The sequence below is a fragment of the Rana temporaria genome, chromosome 1 (genome assembly GCF_905171775.1).
Source record: "Rana temporaria chromosome 1, aRanTem1.1, whole genome shotgun sequence".
Classification (NCBI taxonomy): Eukaryota; Metazoa; Chordata; class Amphibia; order Anura; family Ranidae; genus Rana; species Rana temporaria.
The window spans coordinates 384,997,154-385,004,917 of NC_053489.1; the positions used below are offsets into that span (position 1 = coordinate 384,997,154).

At 44.2% G+C, this 7,764-nt stretch overlaps 1 protein-coding gene across 2 annotated transcripts in view; it reads right to left on the minus strand.

The window, feature by feature from the left end:
• Window positions 1–7,506, minus strand: part of KDM4B (lysine demethylase 4B) — a 609,325-nt gene extending 601,819 nt beyond the window's left edge. Inside the window, exon 1 of one of the 2 annotated variants that reach the window (XM_040322534.1) lies at window positions 7,366–7,506. The gene's annotated coding sequence lies outside the window, so the exon portion shown is untranslated. The remainder of the gene's footprint in view (window positions 1–7,365) is intronic. The other variant, XM_040322533.1, reaches the window with a different exon arrangement.
• Window positions 7,507–7,764: the final 258 nt, after the last annotated feature.

Consider the following 7,764-nt stretch of genomic DNA (forward strand, 5'->3'; position numbering starts at 1 on the left):
AAAAAAAAAAAAATCGCTGATCGCCGCCATTACTAGTAAAAAAAATATAATAAAAATGACATAAAAATACCCCCTATTTTGTAAACGCTATAACTTTTGCGCAAAGCAATCAATAAACGCTTATTGCGATTTTTTTTTACGAAAAATATGTAGAAGAAAACGTATCGGCCTAAACTGAGGAAAATAAATGTTTTTTTATATATTTTTGGGGGATATTTATTATAGCAAAATGTAAAAAATATTCATTTTTTTCAAAATTGTCTCTCTATTTTTGTTTATAGCGCAAAAACTAAAAACCACAGAGGTGATCAAATACCACCAAAAGAAAGCTCTATTTGTGGGGAAAAAAGGACGCCAATTTTGTTTGGGAGCCACGTCGCACGACCGCGCAATTGTCTGTTAAAGCGACGCAGTCCCGAATCGCAAAAAGTACTCTGGTCTTTGGGCAGCAATATGGTCCGGGGGTTAAGTAGTTAAGACAGAGAGGGGAGTGCTAAGAATTGTTAATGAAGGCATTAATATCTGTGTCTATATTTAGCCCAAATGGCGTGTAGGTTTTGACGCGGTGGATCCACGCCATTTCCTGTCTGGAGATATCCCGGACAAGATTACTACCCCTCCAATGGGGACGAAATTTATCGATCCCAACAAACAGGGTCTTAGATCTGTTCCTATTATGCTTCAAATCATAGTGCCTTGAGACAGAGTGCTTGTCGTACCCACTCCTAATTTTGGCGATATGTTCATTAAGCCCGACAGATAATGCCCTCTTCGTACGGCCAATGTACTGAAGCCCGCAAGGGCACTGAATGAGGTATATGACCCCTTTTGTAGGGCAGGTGATAAAGGGCTCAATGTCAAACGTTTGTTGAGTTGCTGAAGATTGAAAAGCACACAACTTCCTATCCCTACAGCTGTTCAGAGAACAGACTTGACAGCGTTTGCACTTATAGTAGCCAGTAAGGTTTTCTAAAAAAGTCCTGGCAGCCCTTGGAGGGTCCTGTACGCTGGGTGCAATGCGACTCCTAATCGTAGATGCCCCCTTAAAGATCACACTCGGTTGCGCTGGGAGAATAGGCGCTAAAACCTGGTCTGTTGTTAAAATATGCCAGTGCTTCTGTATGAGTTTCTTCACACTAAAGTGCTGTGCAGAAAAGGTTGTGATGAAAGGTAGAGAGAATCTCTCATTCTGCGCTACTGGAATTTTTTCTGCTAGTAAGGATGCCCTTGCTGTGTTTTTTTTCATAAATATCTTATTCTCTAGGGCCTCTGCTAAAAAAAAAAAAAAAAAGATTAGATAGATAGATATTATGTTTGGGGGTTCTAGTTTTATATTTTTTTTCTCTTTCTAGCAAGAAAAAAATAAAAAAAATAAAAAATAAAAAAAAAAGGAGGATATAAAGTTCCCTTGGATACAGCGTTGCATGACCGCACAATTGCCAGTTAAAATCGCGCAATGCTAAATAGCAAAAAAAAAAAAATGGCCTGGTCATGAAGGGGGTAAAGCCTAAAAGTTTGAAAAACAAAAACAATATGTTTACTTTCTGCTATAAATCATATCCAATTAAAAAAAAAAAAATCAGTTGGCCAAAATGTATTCTGCAACATGCCTTTGGTAAAATCAATCCCAATAAGTGTATGTTGATTTGCGTGAAAGTTATAGCGTCTACAAGTGTGTGTGTGTGTGTATTACTAATGGCAGTGATCAGCGACTTATAATGGGAATGCGATAGTGCGGATGGCATTCTGACACTAGCTGAGTAGGATCTGACTGAGACTAATACAGTGATAATACTATCCACTGTCACTGTACTAAGGACACTGGCTGGGAAGGGGTTAACATCTAGGGCAATTGGTTTAAATGTGGGCCTAACAATGTGTAATGAGTACTGATTTTACTTAGATATTTGCTTCTTATCCCTGCCAAGCAGGGATAAGAAATAGAAAGATTGTTCCCTCTGTACAGAGCCCTGTTTTGATCGTCAACACAGGGCTCTGGGCTGTGATTGGACACGGCGGACCAGAAGGTCCTGCCCATAAATCACTGGCTGGGACTTGCTGACAGACTCCCGCTGTCTACAATCCCTGCAGGTGTCTGCAGAGTGGGGGGCATGCGCGTGCCCTTAACCCAGAAGCAGGCATGGGCGGGCGGGCGGTCATCAAGTGGTTAATCAACAATCATCACATCCCCCTATTAAGGAGGTATTTTTATCTAACCTCTCTGAGTAGGAGGTGATGTCACAAGGGGAGTGGCCTCCGGATGACATAATCCGATTGCCACGCCCCCATCGTTATTTAAGATGTTCAGGACATCGTCGCCGACAGATCAGCGGGAAGCAGCATCAGAGGAAGGTCGGCGGCGGCAGAGGAAGAACACCGGACAAAGAAGACAGAAGAAGAGCGAAAGAAGAAGCAGGGGGTGAAGGAGAAGACCGGAGGATGAAGAAGATATTTTTTAATAAAAAGACTTGTCAAAAACTATCTACTGTATTTAACACTACACTACTTTTTTTGGTGAATAGATACTAATTCACATGGAGGGGCTGAGATCTGGGGGGCCCCTTAAAGGGGGCTTCCAGATTCCGATAAGCCCCCAGCAACCACCGGGCAAGGGATGTCGGGAAGAGGCCCTTGTCCCCATCAACATGGAGGCAAGGTGCTTAGGGGTGGGGAGGCGCAGAGCCTCCCTGCCCCAAAACACCCATCCCCCCATGTTAAGGGCATGCGGCTTGGTATGGTTCGGGGGGGGGGCCTCACTCGTCCCTTTCCTGATCTGCCAGGCTGCATGCGCGGTCCCTTTCCTGATCTGCCAGGCTGCATGCGTGGATAAGGGTCTGGTATGGATTTTGGGGGGACCACCCTCGCCATTTATTTTTATTTTGGTGTGGGGGAATCCCCTCTGAATCTATACCAGACCCAAGGGCCTGGTATAGACCTGGGGGGGGGGGACCCCACGGGACGTTGCCTGTTGATTTTAATAGCACCCCAAAAGTAACACGATTTTTTCGCAATTTGTTGAGCGACAATCGCTGTAAAAATGCACGTACAGAATCGCAGGACGCCTGTAGCCCAAAAGAAATACAGGAGCTTCTTGTGAGCGATGGGCATCCTGTGATTCTATTTGTGTGTTTTTACCGCAAATGTCGGCCCCCGTATGCCTAGATGTGAACAGAGCCTCAAATGTTAGATCTTTTTTTTTATTAAAATTGATTTAAAGTGGAATTAAACCCTCCTATCATTTTCAGCTAAGGAAGCTGCCATCTTGGCCACTGTTTAATCTTCAACTGCTACGATGTCAACTGCACATGTGATCAGTTATGACACCAGTTATTGGATGGTTTGACAGTTTAGTTGAGAGCACAACCAATGTGACAGGAATGTAAATGTTTTTTTAAACTGTTAAAGCAGAACTTTGCCCATACCTTCTTGGAAAAAAAAAAAATATTCTTTAGCAAGGAACATACATTCCATATAGGACTGGAAAAAAAAATCGATTTGAATCTTGAATCGAGTTGGGAGGTCAAATCGATTCAGATTTTGACCAAATCAATTTATTTATTTATTTTTTCCCATAGGACTAGGCTGAAGCTGGACGCCGCGGACTAAGCCGAAGCCGCTGCCTTTTCCCAGGATCGCGGCGGACTAGGCCGAAGCCACGACCTCGCCTAAAAACTCCTGCCCGGCGCGGTGTCAATCAGAAAATAAAACTTGATTCAAATCGTGAAGAGTTTTTTTTTTTTTTATTGCAAATTGGGCTCAGGCGTGTTCAGATCTTAGTCCCAGCCATCACTGCACACCGCCAATCATGAGCAGCCTAGTCAGGGCGTGTGTATGTGCAGCTGTGGGCCGAGAAATGCCTCACTGCCTATGATTGGCGGTGTGTAGAGAAGGCTTCCTGGCAAGTTTCCCCAAGTGGGTTGGGACAAGGATTCAAACACACCTGAGCCCATCCCTAATTGCTAACTGTCACATTTGCTTGTGTCCTCAACCAAACTGTCAAACCATCAAAAGGCTGGTGTCATGACTGATTACATGTGCAGCACCATGGCAGTTACGGATCAAACAGAAGCAGCTTCCTTGGCAGTAAATTATAGAATGGTTTAATTTATGGCTGTCAGCAGATCGGCCTCTACAAACTTGGCAATGCCTAAAAATGGAGAGCAACCGATCATGTGCAAAGCAGGGTAAAACAGCGCATTACTGGATTTTAAACAGTATAGGCACATATTTTTTTTAAGTTTTTCATAGCTATACATGCAACAGGGGCCAGCTTGGAGGTGATCTAGCAGGACTTCATTTTCTGACAAAAGTTCCACTTTAAGATGGGTTTACTTCCACTTTAAATCCAATAAGGCCTCGTACACACAGGATTTTTTTTTTTTTTTTTTAACGCTCCTAGAAACCAGCAGCATTTTGGCAGAAAAAAAATGCCCGATTCTTATAAAAGTGGCTAACGCTTTCACAGGCATCCAGCTCTTGGGCGTTAAATTATTTATTCTGCCCGATTAAATTAATTATTCTGCAAACTGAAATAATTTAATGCTAAAGCACTAGGGCTGGATTCAGATACATTGGCGTATCTGTCCGCCCAGCGTAACGTATCTGAGATACGTTACGCGGCTCTAACTTTGGGCGCAAGTTCTTTATTCAAGAACTTGCGCCCTTAGTTACGGCGGCATAACGTATGTGTTGCGGCGCAAGGCCGCGTAATTCAAATGGGGATGTAGGGGGCGTGTTTTATTCAAATTTGTGTTGACCCCGCGTTTTTTACGTTTTAGTTGAACGGCGCATGCGCCGTCCGTAAAATATCCCAGTGTGCATTGCTCTAAATGACTTCGCAAGGACGTCATTGGTTTTGACGTGAACGTAAATTACGTCCAGCCGTATTCGCAAACGACTTACGCGAACAACGTAAAAAATTCAAAACTCGGCGCGGGAACGACGGCCATACTTAACATTAGCTACCCCTCATATAGCAGGGGCAACTATATGCCGGAAAAAGCCGAACGCAAACAACGTAAAAAAAAAAGCGCCGGGCGGTCGTTCGTTTCTGAATCGGCGTAAATCATAATTTGCATATTCCTCACGTAAAACATACGGAAGCGCCACCTAGCGGCCAGCCTGAAATTGCAGCCTAAGATCCGACGGTGTAAGACACTTACACCTGGCGGATCTTAGGGATATCTATGCGTAACTGATTCTCTGAATCAGTCGCATAGATACGACCGGCCGAACTCAGAGATACAACGGCGTATCAGGAGATACGCCGTCGCATCTCTTTCTGAATCCGGCCCCTAGTGTTTAGGACTGTCAAGTGGTTTTCCTGCTCCAAGACTACAGCGTTTTAAATCTTCCCACAATTTGACAGTGCTGAGATGTGAAAACGCGGGACTCGCATTCAAGATACCATTTGAATGACACCTCAAACCGCAGTGTGGGATTGCCGCGATTGTCGTGCCATAAAATGTGCTGCAATCACGGGACGAATGTCGCCCAAAATTAGCTCCTGAACCATTTTTAGGCAACATGCGTCCCAGGATGCAGATTTCCACAATCGTAGCACATTTTATTGCACGACAATAGCAGCAGACCCACACCGCAATTTGAGGTGTCATTTAAATAAACGGTATCTCGAATGCGAGTCCCGCGATTTGTCATTCACACCTCAGCGCTGTCAAATCATGGGCAGATCCGCCCGTGTTTCAAAATGCTGTAATGTGAATGCAGCCTTACAGCTGCTCCTGAGCACACTAGCAATGGGATTTGTTCCTGCCTTTAAAAGCTCCTGCCACTAAATGGGCTAACATGGAAAGGTGTTTAGAGGCAAAAAAAAACACGCACCAGACGCCCCTAAAAGCAACGGTAAAAATGTCCAGAGTGCATGAGGCCTAAAACTTTTCCACAATCCTTTTGTGTTTATATTAAATGTTTTAGGTATGTTCTTATGGCATGATGGACATTAACCCCTTGCCAACCAGCCGCCACAGTTCTACTGTGGCAAGTTGGCTCGGCTGCACGAATAGCTGTACATTTTTAGCTCTGATCACTGTAATAATTGTCACTGGTCCCAAAAAAGGTGTCCAACCTGTCTGCCGCAATGTTGTAGTCCCGCTAAAAATTGCTGATCACCTCCATCACTAGTAAAAAAAAAAAAAGCCATAAAAAATATCCCCTATTTTGTAGACGCTATAACTTTCCAATTAATATACGCTTATTGCGATTCTTTTTACCAAAAATATGAAAAATAATACATATTGGCCTAAACTGAGGAAGAATTGTCTGCTTTTATTGATTATAGCACAAAAAATAAAAACCGCAGGAGGTGATCAAACACCACCAAAGGAAAGCTATTTGGGGGGGGGGGGGGGTTGTTTGTGTACAGTGTCGCATGACAGCACAATTGTCAAAAGTGACACAGTGCCGTATCGCAAAAAAAAAAAAATGGCCTGGTCATTAAAGCGGGGGTTCACCCGAAAAACATTTTTTAACATTAGATTGAGACTAATTACGTGAAGCAGAATCGGGTGTTTTTTTTTAAATCAATGCAGTGCTTACCGTTTTAGAGATAGAGGTTCTCCGCCGCTTCCGGGTATGGTCGCATACAGCGCGTCACGAGTTGCCGAACGTCGGTGCGGCTCTATACAGCGCCTGTGCACCAACGTTCGGCTACTTTCGGAAACTGGTGACGCGCTGCATGCGACCGTCGGAAGGCTGTCAATCAAATAGGAACACCCAGTCCCGCAGCCCATACCCGGAAGCCACGGAGAACATCGATCTCTAAAACGGTAAGTACCGCATCGATTCTGCTTCCTGTAATTAGCCTCAATCTAATGTTACAAATTGATTTTTTGGGTGAACCTCCACTTTAAGAGAGTAAATCCTTCTGGGGCTGACACTTCAACAGGGTGTACAATCCAATGGCACTGCAAGTGCGAGGCATATTTTGCAGTATTTGTTTGCTGCATCTTTGCCCACGTTCCTGAAATGCTTAAGCGTAAATGTGGCCTAAAATACATACACCAGGAAATGTTCATTCCGCAATTTACATCTTTCCATTCAAAACCAAACCTGATGATAAACAGATACTCTCATAGTGCCTAAGGCAACAAAGGGGGTCTATGAATTTCCTTCTTTAGCCTTGTCAGCAGGCTCAACACACCAATCAGTCCATTTTAAAGCGCAGACATTTAGCCCCCCCAATTCATTTCTTCACGAACCCGAATAACATGTTAATAACCACGGCGCCGCCAATGGATAGATAATAGAAAACGCGTTAGCGTTCTAACTAAAAGGTGGGCGCACCTATCCGGTGACTAGTACTCTTCTCGTTCAGAACCATACACAAGCTATTCGCTTTTTACGTACGTTTTATCCTAAGGTACTCCTCTTCGCCTCCAAATCCGATTCCCAGATCTCATTTACTTCCGCCGTCAAAACGCCTGGAAGCCCACACAGGCCGCATCCTTCCCCGGTACCGCCCACCAGACGTGCACATTGGCTGAGCTCCGGATCAGGGTCATTGGAGAATGGAGGGCGAGGTTTCATTGGCTGCTAACAATTGATGTCAGCAAATAACACCCGTCTATCCTTCCTGTAACGTGACGAGGGGGGCTGCAGGAGCTAAACAAGAAGATAAATGCTTGCACTCTGCCTTTCTTGTATCGACTCATGCTGGAATTATCATGGCTCAAGCCTGTCCCTTTTCTATTATAGGGCGATGCATTTCTTAGTTATTCATGCCCAGCGTGTGCCAACATATGCCAA